The sequence below is a fragment of the Gopherus evgoodei genome, chromosome 12, assembly GCF_007399415.2.
Source record: "Gopherus evgoodei ecotype Sinaloan lineage chromosome 12, rGopEvg1_v1.p, whole genome shotgun sequence".
Taxonomy (NCBI): Eukaryota; Metazoa; Chordata; order Testudines; family Testudinidae; genus Gopherus; species Gopherus evgoodei.
Window position 1 is genome coordinate 36,393,508 of NC_044333.1, and position 22,562 is coordinate 36,416,069.

Here is a 22,562-nt window from a genome sequence, read left to right on the forward strand (position 1 = left end):
GCACAGAACATTTTTGTGATTTGTCCAAGGTTCCAGGCACAGTTTGTGACAAAGCCAAATGCTGAACCCATATCTCCTGAGTGCCAGTCCAGTGCTTTAACCTCAAGTTGAACCCCAACCACTTTCTCCGCCTAAAAGGAAAAATAAGTGCTGAAGTACTGAAAGGTGAGAAAGGTATGACAAGAACCAGTGGGGAGAAGCAGAGATGACCTGTGCCTGCCGACAGTGGTGAGGCAGAGTGAAGGTAGCTGGTTTCATCAGTGTTACTGAGCATGCACCGTCTGTGTGAGCATGCTCCGTACAAGCCAAGCCCCAAATCTGTGACCTCTCATGCCCTGCCCCATGGGACGCCTCTGGATGGAAGTGAAAGCCAGACAATTTCAAATTAGAAATGAGGTACCAGTTTTAACAAGGAAGGTGATTAATCACTGGGACAATCTGCCAAGGGAAGTGCTGGATTCTCTATCTCTTGAAGTTGTCAGATCAAGTCTGGGTGTCTTTCTGGAAGACATGTTTTAGTCAAATACCAGTTATTGGGCTCAGCAGAAGGGTAATTGAATGAAATTCTATGAGCTGTGTTATACAGGAGGCCAGACTAAATGATCTAATAGTCCCACCTGGCCTTTCATTTTTGTAAAGCACTGTGAAAATGCAAAGAGCTATCAATGTATAAGTGCTATTATCATATTTGCCTGTTGTGGTTATTCCATTAGCCTTAGTGTTGAGATGGTGCACTGTACCTTTTAAACTACGCAAAAGGGTGTGTGATTAACCCCTAAATGCAAGGAATCACAGCCCATACTATATGCTATGTAAGACCTTTGATTACATAGAAGTCTGTGCAATACCTAGGAACAGCATGATAGAGCAAGGAGGATATAATTTCAGCCTTCAAAGTCTTTTTCCTCCTTGCTTTTGTTTCTCTAACGTATATTTTTGTGGTTTAATTTTATTCCTTTGATTTTTATATGTAAAATACAAATTAAAAAAAAAAGAAGAGAAAAAAGTTCACTGGAACTGTTTGAAATATTCTCTGCTGGAAAAATAATATCCTGTAATATATGGCTAGCCATATAAGAACCCTGCTGCCCAGCACCACAAAACCCTCCTGGGTGTGACTTTACATGGCAGGGGGGGGGGTTTCATAACTGGTTAATATACTATGTTTGCATCTCTAGAGACCTCAGTTCAAATCCTGGCTCTGGTTAGGAGGGAAAATAAGTTTGGTGGTCTCATTAGTCCTCACTGAAAAAAAAATCAGCTCCATAATTTGGTATAGTTGGCAGCCTTTGCTCTGGATAAATCAAGGACTAGAATAACAGGGGTTAGTGCAAGCCAGGGTTGAGGTACATTGGCAGAGAGGGAAAATTTGCACAGAGCCTGCCTGTACCAAAGCCAGTGTTAACAGTCCTTTTACTTCTATTTGCTCTGAATTCACTCATATATTTGCAAATCAAAATGGTTTTAAAGACATGGGGGAAAAAAAGATGGCTTTAGAGTTATAAAACATATAACAGATCCCTTTCCCGACATGTTTTATTGCAGCTCAGCAAATCCCCAAACTCCATCTTTAAATTACTTGAATTAGAAAAGATGTAAAACTAATCAGAATACTGCTGTCTAGATATCCCTTTGTCTGCAATATAGGAACTTTATCTTCTGGTAAAATCATTACACAGGTTATCAGTTATAAATAATCCTTTATAAAGGACTAATAAATCAGAAAGTTTGCATTTCTTGAAAGGAAATATAATTGTACTCCCATACAAATAATTTCAAGATTTGCATTTCAGCAATTTGCATTAAGGCTGTGGTTTATTAAAAGTGGCCTTAAACTGCAAAAAGCATGAGGTGGTGCTATTTGGACGTTCTGCTATGCATAACACAAAAGCAAATTAGTATGACATGTATTTGTTCTATGTTTATTTTCTTCCTAGATAGCTTCAAGATGGGCCAGATCCTCAGCTGGTGTAAATCAATGTAGTTCTAAGGACTTTGTCAAAGTTTTAAACAAATACTTCTCTTTCTTTCTCTTTCTCTCTCTTCAGTTAGAAGATGATATACTGCATCAAATCCAGAGCCTGGCTGTTGCAGCTTACGCTGTCACCATGCCTGGTTAAACTGTAATTAGAGGCTGCACTGCTCAGGAGTCCATACCCAGAAGCCACTGAGGATTAATTAGGTCTGATATTTATTTATTTTGATATGAAACCCAGATGTGTGCAGTTAACCAGAAAACCATAAGGAGAGCCATCCTGATCTTTTTTTTTTTTTTTTTTTCCGGTTTGGACAGAGGAAAAGCAGCCTTGCCCACCCAGAATTAAAAACAAAACAACAGTAACAAACTAGCACCAAATAGTGATAATGAAAAAGATTTTAGTACCTTCATTAATCATCTGCAAAGCCACTTTACCAGCATAATCATCAAATAATTCAGACAATCCCAACTTTCCTTTGTTACAAACTGTACAATGTAGAACACATACACTTTGTTAATTTATCTTTCTGATAAAGCCTGGAAGAAAAATATGGAGGGAGTTGTTTTCCTCTTTATTAGCAACAGAAGGTTGAGTGGGACACCAGTCAGTCTTTTAAATAAGGCTTCTAAAGGCTCTATCTAGCTCAAAAGCTTGTCTTGTTCACCAACAGAAGTTGACCCAATAAAAGATATTACCTTGCCCACCTTGTCTCTCTCATATCTTTTTAATACTACATTCATCACTATATCCAAATACCTATCAATTCAGTAAAGAAGTTGCCTGCAATTGAATTATAGAGAATAGCATCTGAGAAGAGCATACATTAGCAACAAGTGTGGTACTGCCCCAGAATCCTATTCTGGAAGGTGGCCCCGAAAGAAATTTTCTATGCTCTGGCTGTCAAAAAGAGCAAGTTTCTGTCATTGTAAGGGTGATTTTTTGTGCTGTGGACACCTGTCTATTAGGAAATGGAATGAGGCTACCAAGTCATTCACATAGCCAAACTGGTCAGCTATTGAGTCATTCATGTTATGAAGCAGGCCGATATGGTAACAGCTAGCACTGGTCAACCTTCAGGCCAAACTTTTTCTTTCATTGAAAAACTGTCTCCTTAAAATAAATAAATAATGTTTAAAAACATTTCAAATTTTTTGATTAAAAATACCAACAGATAAATAAAAATCAGATTTTTTTCAGGTCTGGATTTTCTTCTTTCCATTCTGGCTCTGCAGTTTGCCTTCCCATTGGCAAAATGTAAAAAGGAACAACAGAAGGCTCGTGGGAAAAAGCAAACAATAACCTGAAAAAATAAAAAAAGAGAAACAAAAAAAGTCAGTTTTTTAAAATGTTTTTTCACTGACAAATCTGAAAATTTTGAAATTTCCCCCTCCCCCAAAATATTGAAAAAACAAAACAGTTTCAAAATTGCTCGTGAAGCATCCAGATTAATTTTCTCACCAGATTGAGTCCTTTGTTACTATGCACTTGAGTACTGATTTAAAGCCCACTGATGTCAATGGAAACATTCTTATTGACTTCATTGGGCTGTGGCTGGAACAGATTTGAACTAGTGGCAAAAGGCTCTAAAGACCGTTCCTATCCCCTGACTCACCCAGGTAACATATTTTACTGTTTCTGAATAATTCGTATAGGACTAAGCGAAGATTAAGAGTTTGATTCTCCTCTGTCTCATGGGGAAAATCAGAAATACTTTCACTGAAATCAGTGGAATTATACTAGTGTTAGTGAGATTTGGATCAGGTCTTGGATTTCTGCAAACTCTGCACTATCTTCATAATGTGTGTGTGTGAAATTATATATATCAAATTAACAAGCTCTCAATTTAAAAGAAAAAAACCCAGGATGACAATAGTAGGTCAATTTTTTTTTCTGAAGGAATTTGTCATATTTATTTTTCAAGTAGACTGTCAAAAGCAGGCTTTTGCATAGTTTCCTGGAAAACTTCCTCGCTGCTTTGCAGTTCATAAACCTCACCTTTTTCAATCCATTTACGGTGCATCTCACAGGTCTGCCCACCTCCAAAAAGTCAGCTGAAAAAACAAATGGTCCTTTTAGCTCCTACAGTATATGTAAGATATGTCAAGACTCAAACCTAATGGAAAAACTTGAAACCACTAAATTTGAACTTAATATCCACTGCTACTGCTGTCCCGTTACTCCTAGAGATTCCAGGTTCTGGAGAATATCAACCAAATTAACCTCAGCAACTGAGGTGTGGGGTTGCTCTTGATATTGTCCATTCTGCGGCCACGTTTGGTATAATTAGAAAATTATTCAGCAAAGAACACCTCTCTCCTTTTATCTCTTTTTTTCCTTTTTAATTTCAGGGAGATTTGTACAGCTTTTGTTTTTTCTAACTTGATGTCTATCAAATTTAGTTAAGTTTTAATCAAGGCTCAATCAAGAGTTGTTGAATTTTTAAAATAAAACAAAAAGATAAAAAGCAAAGCTCACTTGCCAGAACCCTATAGGTAGAAGTTAAAGCTATTAACTCAGATGTTCCAAAGTGCTAGAGTATCAGGGTTACTGTCCAGCTGGTAGATGATGGGTAAATTTAATACAAAGAAAAACTGAAATAGTCAACTCTTTGAACTGATTAATCCTAGGGTGCTGATCCTGCCATCTTAGGACATGAATAATCTTAACTGATTTCCCTGAGGGTCACTCAGAATCTGGGTCCAGGAAAGTGTGTGTTTCTTTACTTTCACAGTTGTTATTAAACTGAAAATCTTAGAGAGAAGAAGAAAGTTTTACTAAAAAGTCAGGGAGATTTCTCCCAGGTAATCATCTCTGATAACGAAAGCCTATCATTGACAATTCCTGAGAGCCAGAACAGGAGCCCCTTCTCATTACTGCAGATACAATTTTGATTGTGTATTAAAACACAGATGTGTCATCTATCCCAGATTTGGAACCTCTATCTACAATGATGTCAATCTTGGCTTAAGACTCTAACAGACAGATAGCATGTTCCCAGCCTGGTCACATTCGTAAAGGTAATAAACCATGCTTGTTCTATGAAAGGCTCAAAATAAAAATCTTAACCCAGACATGATGAAACACATGCAGTCTATGTTTGTAAATAAAAGCTGCTAAAATGGTACTCTGGAGAATAATTCAAGCACAGTCTCTCTGGGCATAACCGTTTTATTTTTCCCTCGAAGACCATGTAAACATGAGGGAGGGGAGAAAAATCAACCCAAACCACAGTTTGTAATTTTTGTGGTAGCTGTTGCAATGTACATTTCGAGAAACAAATCTGAGTCAAGGATTGTGTTGAGGCAGTTTGTCTGGATTCAATCAAGTGAATGGTTTATAGTACTCTGATATAATCAAAGAATTAACCAGATTGTCTAATTGAGTCTGTCTATGTCTAATGCTTTTGCTTCACATTATGTTACTCCTGCACTTTACTTAATGTATATATTTTAACTGACTTTTTATATAACCAGCTTGGACTGTGGAAAAACAAGATACAATTATTGATGGTCAACATTTTTCACTCTAAACATTTATTCCTCGCAAAATGACCTTTTTTTTTTCCCCCAGAAATGAAGCTTTCCACAAAAAAAGTTTAATGTTATGAAAATGTTTAATTTTTCATGAAATTTTAAGTGAAATTTGTATCAGTATAATTATTTTCAATGTAATTTTTAGTGAGAAAACATGACTTTTAATACAACAAAACATTCTATTATGATTTGAAAATGAATGATCTAAAAATGTTTTTTTGCAAAAAATATTGTGAAAAAATGAAATGTGGGTCCCTTTCAAATCCTGCAAAATAGAAATAACTACAAAATTGACATTCTGAATGAAATTTAATTTTTCAACTAGATCTAGGTTAAACTTGGTAACATTTTGTTCTTCCGCTTTTGTTGAAACTATTGTGTAACACTGTTGCCTATCTCTAAACTGCTGCTGTATCCCACCCAGAGGATGCAGTACTTCTATGATGGGTGGAATGTTTTCCATCAACACTGGTACGTGGAAATGCTTTCCATCAATATGTTGACCAAATTCTCAGCCAAAGTACATCAGTGGAGCTACACCAGTAGACAATTGGGTCCATAGTCTTCAAAGCACTTCAGAATCCTTTGAAATGAAATGTCCTACAGTGTATAGATTGGAGCTGTTCAGGAATTTTCCAGTGAAACTGAAACTGCGGGAAAGAGTTGTTTTGGTGAATCTCCTAATGTGAAACAATCTTGAAAAAAAGTTTCAAAATTATCAAAATGTCCCTTTTTAATACTTTTGAAGTGGAAAGTTTCTCCTTTTTTTCTTCAAAGCAATTTTGTGTTTAGAAATTTTAGTTAATTTATACTAAAAAAATGTTTAAAAATTTTTAAAAATCAAAATTGAAATAAAACCTTTTAAAATTATTGAAATTAAAAGTTTTGATTGACCTGATCCAAATTTTGTGGCGGTCTGTTAGTTTCTGATAATTTTCAAGATTTAAATATTTTTGTCCAAATTCAGGATGGGGAAATTTTTCAAAATCTTGAAAATACTCAGAGGATGTAAAAAACATTTTCCATCCACTTCTGTATAGCTTTCCAAATAGTTATATGGATTGGCCCAGCTTCAAAGCATGATTACTAAGACACAGTGTAATTAATCCAGGAAGATGAGCAATGGGAATGATGTATCAACCAAAAATTTCCCACTAACATAATTTTTCAATGGAAAACTGTATTTTTGACTAACCAAAATTTTTCACTAAAAATCCCTGCTTTGTGGGGAAAATTTTGACTTTTTGTTTAAACACTGAAAATCCAAAACATATTCAGGTTTTTGCTAAAAAACAAAATACCTTTAGCCAAAAACTAAAAATTGTTGTGTTTTTGGTAAAAAATAAAGTGAGATTACACAAAGCCTTAAACACACCAGCATTAGAGGTAGACTCGATCCATAAAGTCCAAATCTGGAAGCAAACCTTACCAAAGTTTAGGGCTGTTTAGATCCAGGATTTTGGTCCAGGCCCATCTCCAGGGACAACAAAAAGTTCACAACTATAATCATGGAAGCTCAGTCCTTCTCCCCTTGCCTATACATACCATGGTTCAGTCAGCAATGCATCACCTATGTGCTGTTCTGCTCTGAAGACAGGGCACTTTGTTCTAGTCGTCCTCTTCTAAGATACAGGCCCTGTTAAAATCAGTGGGAGTTTTGCCATTGGCTTTCATAGGGTGGGGATTTGCTCTTCTCTAGGTAAGTGTGACTTTCTGTTACTCTTGTGACTCTCCAGAAAGGAAAAAATAACAGCAGGACAAAATAAAAAGTCACTGGCCAAAATCATGCCTGGTGTAAGTGAGTGCAACCCTCTTGACATCCAATATGGCTGCTCATTTCTAAACCAGGTCTGACTTTGGCTCTACAGAAGCAGCACAAATTTCCTACAATCATGGTATATGCAATATCTGAAAGGGTGATAAAGGAAGGGGGACACACAAGGTCATAACTGTCATAGGTTATCTTTTGCAATGTGGGGTCTTGAATGGCTTAAATAAAGGTGGTATACCTCAGGCATGTAACAGAATGTGCAGCTCTATCTCTGGGACGTTGGATGTCTAGAAAAACATAATATCCTGAGGGCTGCAGATTAAGGCTTATTAATCAGTTAAAGACAAGGTCTTAGGTAGAATTGGCTGCAGTTAGGTCTGTGGTGAGTTTAAGCACCATCCTAGTCAAATAGGCTTTAAACAGTTATTGAGACTCGATTGAGCATATAATCCCCGGGAAGAAGACTGTCAGTGATTTTTATATGTCTGTTTTTTTCAACTTGTGCCATAGCCAGTGAAGGAAAGAGACAAGGAGTCATTACTTTTGTGTGTTTGTGTGCAAGAGAGAGAGAGAGTATGTTTCCTGAAGAAACGTTATAATTCACTTCACCCCCATATGCTTTGCCCCCCTTTGCTGCCCTTCCCACCTCCCCTCATTGCTTTTCTTAGCACTGCCCCCCCCCAAAGAAAGAAAGAAATATGCTGCCTGGATTGGAAAAGTCAGCTTTTCCCAGGAGCAGTGTAATAATGTTAATGGAAGGGAGAACGGGAAAGAGGAAATGTTTCGCTAACGTGGAGAATTTCTGGCCTGCGTTCTTTCTGAGGCCTGTTTGTCAGGGGAAAAAGGAAATTGGTGGCTGGATGAAATATGAGCTGGTGCAGCTGCAGTGCCTTTAAATACAAGCTTTTTTAAGCACACTGGCGCTTCAGTTTGGGGGTCTAAGCAGATGCCGAAATGCCTTTCCCCACTTCACATGGGGCCTTTGCGTGCTGTGGTTTTAAGACCAATGTTCAGGTGATTAAAAAAAAAAAAAGGGACGAAATGTCATTTTCAGAGAAGCAAAAAATACTTCAGGCTCTTTGGCGTGGAACTCATAAAGGGCTTTTTGTGTGTGGGTAGTCGGTGCAGTGTCAAGACAAATCACTTGCACAAGGTGGAGTAACACTATCTGAAATTAAATTTGGGCCTCCATTTACAAGTAAAACTTTCTGGTCAAAAATGCCTTTTCTTTTGAAGAAGCGGGGGGGAAAAAAAACCCACACTGTTTTGCTTGCTATTTATAACAAGCTACCCATGCATTAGCTAATTAGCTGAACTCATCAGCTGGAGTTAATAAACAGCAAGCAGTTTGGTAGAATCCAGGTCAAGGTTTAGGACTAGCAGAATTTAAATACCATGAACTTGCTGCAGACTCCTGTGTTATTGCTTTTGAGACGCTTTGGGCTGGTTTGGATTTTGGGCTGATTTGGATTTTATTTCCTTGGTATGAGAGGGCCTTAAAGTGGGCATGCAAAGAAGGGATATTTCAAGAAAAAGAGAGCAACGGGTAAAACAGGCATTTTAATGCCCACATTGCATCTTTTTGGAACAGGACCCTCCATGTTTCCTTATGTTGAACTGCAAAATACAACAACACTCTAAGAATAAAGACCAAGGGTCTGATTCTCACTTACACTTAGGCCCCTTCACATTCCTCTGGCAGCCTAAAGGGGACTTAATGAGGATGTACATGTAATTTATGGGTACTTAACATTTTTCTGATCCAGATTTGTTCTGCTTTAGTTAATGCCATTCAAATTCAGATTCTAACTGTTTATCAGTTGCAGTGAGAGAAGCAAACGTCTCCTAAAACCCAGTAGGTATGTGTCTACATTGGAGTCCTGCATTGCTATGGCCTGGTCCACACTAAAAAAGTTAAATCAACCCAGATACGCTGCTCTGGGGTATGAAAAATTCATACCCCCTGAGTGACTTAGTTAAGCTGATCTAATCCCTGGTGTAGACAGAGCGAAGTCAATGGAAGAATTCTTCTATTGACCTAGCTACTACCTCTTGGGGAGGTCGATTACTTATACCTAGAGTGACCAGATGTCCCATTTTTAAAGGGACAGGCCAGTTTTTTGGGGGACTTTTTCTTATATAGGTGCCTATTACCCCCTACCCACATCTCATTTTTTCACGGTTGCTATCTGGTCACCCTAGCTATACCCATGAGAGAATCCCTCTTGTCGGCTTAGGTAGTGTCTACATTGAAGAGCAGCAGTGGTGCAGCTGTAGTGTTTTCAGTGTAGACATAGCCTTGGTACAAGTAAGAGTTTCAGAATCTAGCCCTGAGTTTGAAATTTTAAAGTATGATTTTACAAGAAATTATATCCTGAATAGTGGAACATTTTTTTGGGGTGCTATGTATATTTCAGCAATATCTCTGAATTAGGGCTTGTCTACACTTAAAACGCTTCAGCAGCACAGCTGAGCTGCTCCAGCAGTGCCTCTGTAGTGCTTCAGTGTAGACGCTACTTACACAGACAGGATGGATTCTCTCATAGGCATAGGTACTCCCTCTCCTATTGACCTAGTGCTGTCTACACCAGGAGTTAGGTCGTAGGCTGCACCATGTCTCTGAAGCTTGCAGATTTTTCACACCCCTGAAAGACGAAGCTATGCAGATGTCACTTTTCAGTTGAAAAATGACCCTTTTTCAAAAATGTTGCCAACATTTTTTGTCAGTTGAAAAATTTTGTGATTTTTTTTTGACTTTCATATTTCATGATTCCTACAAAACCTTAACAATGGTTAGGTTGCTGGTATGCTAAGACCAATGCCTGTCATGTTGACCAATATTGGCTCACAGTTCCTTGTACTCCCCTATCTGTCTGTATCCATCTGTTGTCTCTTCCTCCCAACCCCCACCTCCCCATTTGTATTGCATCTAGCATAACAAAGTCCTGGTCCATGACCACCACCATCATAAAAAATATTATTCAAAGTGCTCTCAAAGTTATTTGCTTGCCACAAAATGGTGTTTTGGTAAATGAAACATTTCAATACCCAAATCATTAACTATTACAATAATAATTTTGATTAAAAAAATACCAAATATTTCAAAACATTTAAAAGTGTCCATTTTTAACCTTGAATAATGGATTTCAAATGCAGTTTGTTTTCATGCTTTAAACAAAACAATGTTGACCATCTCTACTGGCCAAATGCCCATAACATTCTATAGTCAGCACCTGTAATGACCTATGGGAAATGACCTAATATAGCAACTACATTTGCAAATGTTCTTTAGTGGAGCCTAAAAATTTGTGGATAATATCTTGCAGACAAAGTCTTTCACATACCAGTTTTTACATGCAGAAAAACCTCATATTTATGCACACAGGAAGCATCTGTGTTCATGTCCAAGTTTTGATGCACACACAGACAACGTGGCACATATAAACAGAATGTGCAAAATTTTAGGTGCACAAAATTGGGCTCTCAAATCAAGAGTGAAATCCTGGCTCCACTGAAGTCAATAGCAAAATTCTCATTGACTTCGGCAGCATCAGGATTTCATTCTGAGAATCAGCTTTCAAAAATTTGGCTTAGTAAAATCTCCCCTCTGCAGTTTTTATGATTTGATGCCTCTGGACAATTTTGCCTCCTATCTAATGCTGAATCATTGTTGCCAAAGGAAACTGTAGGACATTATCCACTAATCTGATGCTTCAGTCTCCAGGCCTGTGGTAGCAAATTGAAAATATGCTTTCCGAAATAATATACCAAATTACACATTATTTCATTTGACAAACAAAACCCCTCTTGTGGTTAGCAGAATGAATCGTGTAGATAATAATTTTGACAGTGAGTACTGAGGTTGAACTGACTGCTTAGACAATTTCGCTGTGTATGCATCGCTGTTCCAGTTCAATGCGAGCAATGGCAAATTCAGAAACTATACTTACTGATACCAGGGCATGACCAAAATTTATAATACTGTTGTTTACTTTCACCAGCACTGCAAGGAGAAATGCAGCCTCATGAACTTAAATGGCCTCATATTGGTCACGTTGTTGTTAATACTTCATTCAGAGCACACATTGCCTCACAGAAATGTCAGGACAAAAACAGGACTGCATCAAACTCTTATACTTTGAGTCTAGTTTTTCTCCACTACAACGCTCAGTTTATTGAACTGAAACCAAAAGAGGACTCCCAAAGACGCTGCTTGATTTGGAGGGATGTGGGAGGAAACAGTTGTTTATTGATTCCACTTTGATTTGTTTTGTGATTAAAAGAAAAAGTATTTCAAGATCTTCCACATAGGCTGGTCTACCAGCTTCCTTCTCTCACTAAATTAGCATTTCCCCTTAATTGCTGTCAGGAAAGACTGTCTTTCAGCATCCTAGTTCTGCATCTTCTAGAACGGGACTGTAGCAAAGTGGCAACAAAGCTTTTCTAAAGATTGAAATTTGAGGTCTCTTCTTTTTCTTTCTCTTGCTTTTCCCCAGCACATGCTTGTACTTGCAATGCTACAACACGTAAAGCTCAAGATGCTCTTGTATTTTGCACTGTCTTCCTTTGCATGCTTTGCAATTCCGCTCTGTCTAGATGGAACACGGACATGGTCTAGACCTTCAAATGCTATGAAGAGAATAAACACTCTAAACTTCTCCCCCGCAAAAAAAAATCTGCTGGAGAACAGCCATAAATATCATGCTGGCTCAGAAATATTGAAGTTCTCCAAAACCAAAATCAGAATTATAACAAGGTGCTTTTCTTCCCTTCCCTTCCATCTGAAATACGGCAAGACAAATGTAGAGGCAGATGTAGCATTAATGGAGTGTGGGATGTGCCTTGCATAGGACAACATAAATATGTCTGATGAAGGAAAAATAGAGTGGAAACATAAAATGTGCACAACACTTTGTTGATGGACAGCATACTTTTGTGTGACATGTTGGAGAAATTGCTCATGAACAGCTCATTCATGGGGAAAAATATGATCATTGCATTAGGGAGACGTAATGTAAATGGATCTGCTTGGTAAGTAATCGTTACCCAAGTCAAAGATGTCTGAAAAGAGCTTTGAAATATATTACCAGTGTTCCTAAGACTGGAAAGTTGTAGAAGCCCCAGTTCTATGAGGGGCTGAACACCCTTCGTTCCTACTGAAACCAATGAACACTAAAGGTGCTCAGGATCAAGCATTTAATAAGAATGGGTCTGAGTCTCTGATCACACTCTTATAAATAAGGATAAACGCTACTGGAGTCAATGTTTTTTCACTACTGTATAACTGGCAAATAAAGAATAGGTTAAATATTGAACAAAAGAAAGGAAGAAAGAACCTTGCCAAATTCCATTTCACTCTTCTTCACACCTCTTTAACATCCAGACACATAAACACACATAGTGGCCTCTGTCATTTCTCAGCAGAGTTAATAGCAGAGTCCTCATAAGGTATCTTATTAAGAAGAATTGTTATTTTTACAAGATCATCTATTCAATTTATATTTGGTTACTGTGAAGTTTTACAGAAATTGTTAAAAATCCACTACACTTGCCAAATAAGAGGTACATATGCAGTGCAGCTTCCTTGCTTTCTCTTACTGTGTTTCTCCACCTACTCTCATATCTATAACTTCCAGTAACTTCCAGTGTGTATTTCCACCTTTAATGAGAATTAGCTAGGGTTCTATAGACCAGCCATGATTCCCAAATCATGCCAGGAAAACCCAAGACTGACCATTAAGTAGGCTCCATCTCTAAAAAATTCTTAATAACTATAAAGGGCAGTCCAATGAAAGACTTTTACTTACCACATATATAATTTAAACTGGAGAGATTTACAAATTGTTGCATCCTAGCCACTGCTGTTATCTTCTGCTAACATCTATATGTATGTTAATTGCATGGTTTGGAGAAAAAGTCTTCACTTAATACTGATTGGTGTTAAATGTCAAAGATAACATCAAGGTCCTGAACCAAAGACCACTGATGTCAATGGACAGTTTTGCACTTGCTTCAATAAGCGGTGCATCAGGCCCCAGCTGAGTCCTTTTTGAAGAGACTAGTCTAAGTTGATATGTGCCTTTGGCAAATTCCAGGGAACAGATTTCATGGCTGCCGCTGAAGTGTGGATGAAACAAGATCTCTCCAATTTTTGCTCATCTTGGAGAGAACCCAAACATGTAGGTTCCAAACCCCAAACCCCCAATGTATTGCTCAACATTTAATTTTGATTTCTCCATGTGATACCCTCCTTGTTGGTACAGGGCCACTACTAATAATGAAAACGCTAGCATCAGCGTGGATCATGGCCCTTCTTTTTAATTTCTTTCTTTCCTTTTTTTTACTCACATAATTTGAAGCATAAGGCCCTATTATTGTCTGGAAGTGCACAATTTATTAGTGTCAGTTTCTCTGCTGTTAGCTCAGGACCTTGTATAAACTGTGTGTTTCCATATTCTGGAATAGATATAACTTAACTCTTGGTCTGCTTTCATTTTTCCTTTTAGAACTCAGAAGTGTTTTGGTAGAAGGGATGTCTCTGGCAATGCAACAAGTTCACATTTGAAAGTTAAACCCCATTTTATTCACCGGTGTTTAGCACTAGTTCATCCACGCTGACAACTTACCCTTTCAGCTGGAAACCTAAGACCTCTCCCCCCACCGTGACATAGATTCATAGAATCATAGAATGTAAATTAAGGTTTTAGCTCCGGTTAGAAAGTTCCAATCCAATCAGTAGAAGTACTGCAAAAGATCAGCAACTGACTAGGGATCTGATAGTCCTCCCTGTTAATAGTGTATAAGTGAAGAGTGACCTTCCTGAAGTTAATGGACCTATATTAGAGCCTAAAAAGTGAATCAGCGAGATGTTTTTTAATATGAGTGGGTGAAGTTGTTCAGATCAAATTATAACCCATGCAGAATTTTATCTCAGACCCAAACCGAACTATTAATCCAATTCCTAAAAGGTCAATTAAGTTGTCCCCAACCCCCAGTTTTATACGACTTTCTAGGCTTCTTGATTCCAGCTTTAAAGGAGAAGCAGAGGTGCTGAAATGCAAGAAGAAAGGATATCCTCTTTGTGTCCCTATTCTGACTGGAAAGGGGAAGTACTGGAAATCTTGTAAGAAATCCTGTTCTTATGAGACTTTCAGCCCCTTTATCCAGATCAGAGAAGTCTGAATAGTTCCGATAAGGTTATTTTGATTGCTTACCTGTATCAAACCAAACTGCTGAAAGTTTTGAGGTTTGTCCATCAGTAACTAGGATTCTCCCATGTGAGGGATAAAAAAGAACTAAATCCAGTTGTGCTTCTGGAATAAGAGCTGCACATTCCGGCACTAAAAACATCCTAAAGTTATAGGAATATATTAGGGCAATGTATCCAAAGTCTGTCTGTCTATTTCATCAACTAGAACTCATGGAAAACAACCACAACTTTCACAGAATAAATGGTACCATGGATTTTAGACAGTGAAACAAAATGTTCAGGACTTCAATGTACCCAGTAAAACAGCCAGAAACCAGGGACAACTTAAAGGCTGTCAGTGAAGTACTTATCTCCCTTTCTTATCTGGCTCCATTAAATGGGCGCTAGCAATATGCTAATGCATGCTGAGTACAAGATCTCCATCCTATCAAATGAGCAGAATTGTATATAAACTATTCTCTTCGGTCCTAATTAATGGACTCCGATTCCACATGATTTGCCATAGCTCTGTCAGGAAGTTATCCTTCTTGCTGTGGAAGATCTTCCCTGACTCAAGAGAATGCTTAGGTATCCGCTTATTCTATTCCGGACTTGTTGAACTGCCCCTTTAACACAAAAGTCCATCGGGTTTACAGTTCCCTTTGTGTGGGTCTCTTAACTATTGCATCTGGCAGAATAGGATGGGATGAGAATTCTGTCTGGCTTCCTGGCTGGCAGCAAACCTAGCTGAGGTCCATGGAAATACCAGCAAAAGATTTGTTGCATCCTTTGGTCATGTTCATTGCCATACCATACCTCTGTGTTTCAGAAAGTCTTTGTTTATTGTATGCCCTTTTAATTCTGGCACTGTCAAAGCTGGGTCCATTAACATAGCATTATTATGATTTATTAGCTGTGCATGGCAAACACAATGTTATGACAGTTGGGCTGAGATTAGTTTGCAGGTCAGCCTACTCATTAGACTGGAACATTTTCAGGTCTGTTTAAAAGTTGGATTTGAGCTCAGGTTTTGGATTGTGGAAGCCCCAGAGGAGGAGGCAGGTCTGTGGTGCTTCTCCAACCCACCCATATGCCACCTCAGATGAATGGCAAGAAAAACCCACTTGTTAGAAAGCAGAGGTGGAAAAAAAATGGCATTTGACGAGGTTAGAGGAACAGAGCTCCTTCTCTGGAAACCAGAAGCTCCTCAGACCAAGAGAAAACACTCTCACATTTTCCAGGCCATGCCTAATTTCAGACATAATTTACAAGATCAAAATACCTCAGTGATCAAAAGTAGGTACTTCTTGCATGTTTCTAATTTTTCTTCCCCTCATTCCGGTGAAAATAGTCAGATCAAAATTCAGCCAGATTCCTTTTACACGCAAGAAGTCCTAAGTATTCTTAACAGAGCTTTTTCTAAATTAAAACAAACATATCCAGTGGTTTGCCAGCTTTTAAGTACTTCTTTCTTTTTTGTGAAGTAGTTGTCTCTTTGTTCGTCTGGGGAAGGTCTCGTGCCTCCCTTTCTACAGAGGTGTGCTGACCTCTGAACTAACCAAAAATAGCCCAACTGCAATAACGTCAACAATATGCTTAATATCTGATCTGGCGTCTGGTTTTCCTCTTAAGTTCTGATGTGTTACATCACGTCACACCAGCCAATGGGACAAAACGGCATGTGGCAAAACCTGAAGATGCTGATGTACACAAAAGGGATGTGATTTTTAATGGTTTTCCTATTGGAGAGTCAAGTATTTTCTTGGCGGGATTGGGAACGAGGTTAGGTTTTTTCCCCTAACTGTCATTCAAATCCATCATCGTTCAGTGCACACATCCAGTAAATTGTTTCAATAGAGCTGTGGTTAGGAGAAGTATGTGTCACATAATTTGCTGCAGCCTCCTGCCTGAGGACTGTACGGTTTATATCATGGCCTTAATTACTTTTGTGTGTGTGTGCATTAGACCAAATTCATTTAAAAACACCATGATTAAGTACTGCACTAAACCACTGATCTACCTAGGAATTGCTATACTGGGACAGGCCAATGCTGCATCTAGTCTGGAATCTTCAGTGGCTATAAAATTCCCATAATGTATCTAAACAGTGCAACTGTATAATTGGAGAGAAATTGTTTCATGGGTGAAGCTAATGGCTTAAACTCTTTCAGAAAGTCAGCAAGATCCACCAGCTCATGAACGCAGGAGAACTAGGTTTTAGTCCCAGCTTTGACACTGATATATTATGTTGCCTTGAGCAAATCATTTTACTTCTCTGTTCCCTTTCCCATCCTTTCACTGTCTTTTTCTGTTTAGACTGTATGCTCTTTGGAGCAGCAACTTTCCCTTATTGTGTGTTTGTAGAACACCCAGCATAACTGGGCCTTAATCTCATTTGGGGTTTCTAGGATTTATTCTAATACAAATAACTAACAATAACAATTTGATTATAGCTAGGGTAACTGCAGATTCTATTCTCATGCTTATAATTGTCAAATCCTTTTATTTAATCTTTCTAATCTATTTGCCTCAATGATGTCCAGTGGCAGTGAGTTCCAAAGGTTAACAATTGACTAAGTAAAAAACTCTCTCTATTTAATTTGTTGCCCTTAATGAATAAAAATTGGGCAGACAGTCTCATTAGTACTAGGTGATTCATTAAAAGCACAGTTACACAGGGAATTCAGCTAATTGGTTGGATAACCCAGGATTCATTTGTAAAAACAAACCCCTCAAACATGAAGTGCTCAAACTTGCTAGTCATGTACTGAGAAGTTTACTTTAAAAGCAAACGTTTAGGTTAATGGGATCCATACGATATAAATTCCTAATAACTTACCATGGGTGGGCTTATTGAACTTCTTATCATAACAGAAGTCGGGATGTTTCAAAGGATCTTTTTTTCAGAGACTCGCTGCAGAATTTTTTCACCCTAAATCTTTAGGAAATTCAGCTAACACTCCATTGAGAAGATATGTTAGCTGTCACTCTCATATTATGATTTGAATGGATTCCTTTTCAAACTTCATTTCTTTTAACCCTTTGACAGCAGGACAATGCCTTTGATAGATAATTAGAGCCCGGATAATACTCAGTCCTAGAGGAAAACGTTCCGAGAAGAAGCACTTATTAAGATGTTGCTACTCAACCTTGGTGATGGTGAGCAGCAGGGAAAAGTGCTGGCAGGAGTGGCATAAGGATTTGGAGTTTGACTTCAAAAATTAAAAGAAAAACTCCAGCATCAATGGGAGTTTTTCCTCTGACCTTTACAGGTATCAAAACAGACCCATAAAAAGATTTTGATCACTATCTCTAATTACAGAGAAGAGTGAATCATTACAAACATTTGTTTTAAAAGTCTTTTGAATAAGAAACAATCAGATAGGCCCGTATCCTCTCGATAAGTTGATGACATAATTTAAGATTTAGGAAAAGATTAACTTTTGAATACATGAGTGCAGCCGCCATTAAACTAGCCAAGAAGAAACTTCTAAAATTTAATAGCATTTACTGTAAAATAGCTTTAGAAAGACAAGCTGGGTGAGGTATTATCTTTCATTGGAACAACTTCGGTTGGTGAGAGAGACAAGCTCGAAAGTTGTCTCTCTGATATCCTGGGACCAACAAGACTACAACAACACTGCTTATTACAACAGTGTTGAAGGTCTCTGGCCTTCTTCATGCTTTCTAATTAGTGCTGGTTGTAACTTTTCCATCAGAACTTTTTCTTAAATGGAAAATTGAGGCTTTGATTGAATTAAAATGTAACATGAAAAGTGGCTGCTTAAAAAAAAAAGAGAGAGGTGTCAGAAAACTGACTTTTTTCAGCAGATTCTGGCCAAACATTTTTTTAGATTTTTTGCCAACATTTGGCGTGGGGGTGGCGTAAAGGAGAGAGCTTTTGATTTTTCAATAAAAAGTCAGCATTTGACAAGGGAAAAAAATTCTGACCAGCTCTTATTCAAATACTGAGGTACATTTCCCATGTCTAAAATTACTTAATCAGTCTATACTTCTTGCTGGGAACTGCAACATTGCCACCTTCAGGAGTTCAAAAATCTTAAGTGAGGAACCCCCAAAATCATAAGATTTATTTAAAAATAAAGAGAGAAACATTTTGTCTTTATATTTGCCTTCTTGTTTTTGAGAACTTTAGGGTTCACATTTTCAAGCTTTTCTCTGCAACCTTAGAGGTGAGAAACTTACTTTTAAAAAAAAAAAGGAAAGGTGACGTTCTCACATAATCATGTGACTCCAGAAGCTGGTGCTTTAACAAAAAATCAATATCAATAAAATCACCAGAGTTGGTAGGGAAGTAAGTAAGTAAAATGACAGGTTTCAGTGAGGATCTGTCTTGGTAGGTAATAGTAATATTGCAAGCAGTGGTTAAATAAGGTATTTAGCATTCAATTTGTTTAGTTTAAACCATACAGTTCTAATATTTATACAAAATAACCTAAGAAAATAAGAGTTTGTGAGGAATTTGTCTTCTGACATGCGATAGAATAAATATGTGAATGGGTGTTTTTTATCATTGTCTCAACAGAACAGGAGCTATTAGAAAGCTTTGTTTAATTACCTACCCCTTTAACAGCAAAGTAGGCAAGAGCAGTGTTGCATGGAACAGCCTTATCGTGTGGGTGTTGGGAGGGGGAAGGTGTTTTTTAAAGGACAAGTTCATTTTCCTAGTCATCTCTGGGAAAGAAAAATTGTCAACATTATGACAGGTGTGAAAATGGTCATTTACTTTCCTGGTTTCCTGTTGAACATGTAGTTAGAACATTTAAGACACCACAAACTCTTATCATGACTGTTTCAGTATTTATACACAAAATAAACACCAACCATTTAGCATAAGCCTGGATGTCTTAAAAAAATAAGTAAAATATACGGAAGAGAGCCCTCCCAGGTGTAACTCAGCTTACCGAAAGATATTGGCTCAAGAGGAAAGATTACAACAGCTAAATTATTTATGGTATGACTGGGCAATGACTAGTGGGAACATTATAGCAGTCTGCAAATATCTGAAGAATAATACCAGCGAAGAATTATTTAGGGGGTTAAAAATGGGGAGGGGTATAACTAGATTTGGCAGAATTCACTGTTTATTTTAATGCTTTTTTCTGATTTTCATAGAATATCTGAGTTGGAAGGGACCTCAGGAGGTCATGTAGTCCAATCCTCTGCTCAAAGCAAAACTAATCCCCAGATAGATTTTTACCCCAGATCCCTAAATAGTCCCATCAAGGACTGATCTCACAACCCTGGGTTTAGTAGACCAATCTCAAACCAGTAAGCTATGCTGTATCAATTAAAAAAATTAAAGCTTGATAACCATTAAAACACAAATTGTCAAAGTCACATGTCAAAATATATAAATGAAATAGCTTAAATCAAACTCTAGTAAGTTCTCAAGCAGCTTATTTTTGCTTATTTTTACATGTTGATGGTTATCGATGGAAATAGTCTTTCATCGATTTGTGTGTATGGTGAAATGCGTGTTACCAGCACTTACTGAAAAAAATTAAATCCTCCCAAGCCGAGGTATAACTCAAAGTAATGGAATAAAATTAAGAAAGAGAAAATGTAAGCTAATTTCAGGAAGAACTTCCTCACAGAATGGTCCAGTAATCTGTGCAATAGTATCCCAGCCCCATTGTTGTGACGGTTCCTAAGTATACCAGACAAAACTCCAGAAGGGGACAAATTCATATATTTCTGTAAGTCCATTCATCTCTAAATTCTAGGATTCTGAAGATAAGTTAGATATGCCGGATAGTAAAATGTGAAAGCATGACTCTCCCCTGAATCACTTACTGAACAACACTGCTTGATGTTATAATTCCGCTTCTGAGATATCTAATGGTACCCCAAAGCTTGGTCCTCACTAGCTGCAGTTCAGTTAAAATTCACAAGCTTGTGTTCTACATAACTGAAGATCCAAGTGGCCAAACCTCACTTATTGGTTCTCAAAATTATTTCCAGGTGGTTTGTTGCAGGTGTAACAGGGATCATTGTATCCTATCTCTCACAGCATGAGGGACAATACAAGCCTGATATATAGCAAGATATATAACACAAGCAGCTGTGCCGAGGTAATGGAATATGTTGGTATGCTAGCTCTTAAGCATCAACTGAAGTATAAATGAACCTGACTTTGGAAGTCTTGTTCTTGTCCTTAGTGGCCAACTGAACTCTTCAAAATGCCACCACTTAGTATGTTGCCGTTCCTCATCTCCACACAAGAGAAGCCTGGATTAGGAATGGCGGGTAGGAGGGCATGTTACAGGAAAGGATTGAGGTACCCCAGCAGAGACATGAGGAGGATGCTAGTAGGCTACTTGTCAGCACTGTGGCTAGCTTTGACTAGGGGTATTAAATCCTCCACTTCCTGGGAAGCAAATCCACATACAGTTTTAAAATAAATAGGAAAATGGGGGCACGGAATGCCAAACACTTTACAGTAGCACTTTTCAGATCATACTAAGGCTGTTTCACTCCCAGGACTTCTCTCTGTTTCTTGTCATTTGAGGGATGCGGTTAGAGCACTAAATCCGGATGCCCCAGCCTCTGTTTAAAACCAGCAAACATGGATTTTACTTGTCTAGCTGATCTACAAATATCACCTCTAGGAGGCCTCAGAAGTAACTGAGAGAATTTGCAAGCTGAGATTTCTTGTTGCTATGCTGTAAGATTACTGTGTTAGTTAAAGGCTTAAAAGGCTTGAAAAAGCTGGGCTGGAGAGTTAGCGAAAGAGAGAGCAGTGTTTATTGAGCAATAAAAGAAACATTATATTTCACTGCTCAGCTAAACTGCTCTACAGAAGCAAATCCCCATGCCTTATAATAAAGGGTGTAATAAATACTAATACCATAACGGGGTCTGTAGGAAACAATCAGCAAGGCCCTATCTCAGTGTAATCAAGCCTGCCATAAAATTAAGGCCTAGCTTGTGCTCCCTGCTTTATTGTCTAACAATACTGAAAGCCTCAAGGCTCCTTCACTCAGGACGTGTTTGAGTGTCTATTATGAAGTTCTAGTTGGGTTCACCTCTTGAACAGCTGCACTCTGGTTACCCTCTCTCAGGGACATCTTTCCAAGGCCAAGGGTTAGGTTTCCTTCTAAGGATTAAGCGTTAGGCTCATGTCAACAAGGTGGTCGTGGAGATATAGGCAAAGCAGGAAGGACTTATGAGGCTGGTGGAGAAAAATCCAATGATTTTCAGACAGTAGATTAATTCTGATAATACCGTGTTGGGTCATTTTTTCTAATGAGTCAGTTGGGTCAAGTTCCTCTGGCAACCACAAAGTCTGCCATTAATAAAATTAAAAACTCAATCATAATTTCTAACCTCCCCTTGCCCTCTTTCAGAGTCTAAAAGATAAATAGCATGTAAAAATGAAAGCCTCCTTTTTTTTTGTCTTTATAAATATATTCTTGCTTTTTCACATTCCTCCCCCTAATTTTGAATTGTCCTGACCTTCTCCAGGTTGCACTGGTCACAGTGATATCCAGAACATATGGACTTAATTGTCTGATAGAAGCAGGGCAGTAGTCAAGTTTTTCCACTGACCTTTCACAGTTCAGTCATGTGTATATTACTTATCTATGTTACTGACTGCATCCACACATCTGTACCTGAGTTGGGCTGGTTAAAAGCCTTTTTCCTTCTGCCAAGTAAAGTAAATAGTCTCGTGTTGAGACTCAATCTGACATTACAGTTGTTAGAGCTGGTTGAAATTTATTCCTCTTTTTTTTAAAGGGGTCTTTTTCTAATAGAGTTTTATGTGTGTATGTGCAAAATTTATGTTTCATGTGAGATTTTGGGGTTATCCAATATGGAAAAAAAAAAAGCTTTCCAAAACTGATATAAAACAAAGCCTGAACATTTTTAGGTTTCAAACCAAAAACAAAACAAACAAACAAAAACTTAAAAAAAAATTAAAAACTGAAAAATGCCTGGATTTTTTTCTTCAATAAACTAAAAAAATTATGTGAAAAAATTGTAATTGTAATTTTTTTTCATTCTTTACATTCTTTTGTATGAAAAAAATACTGTTTTCCAACCATCTTTAATCATTATTGAACTTC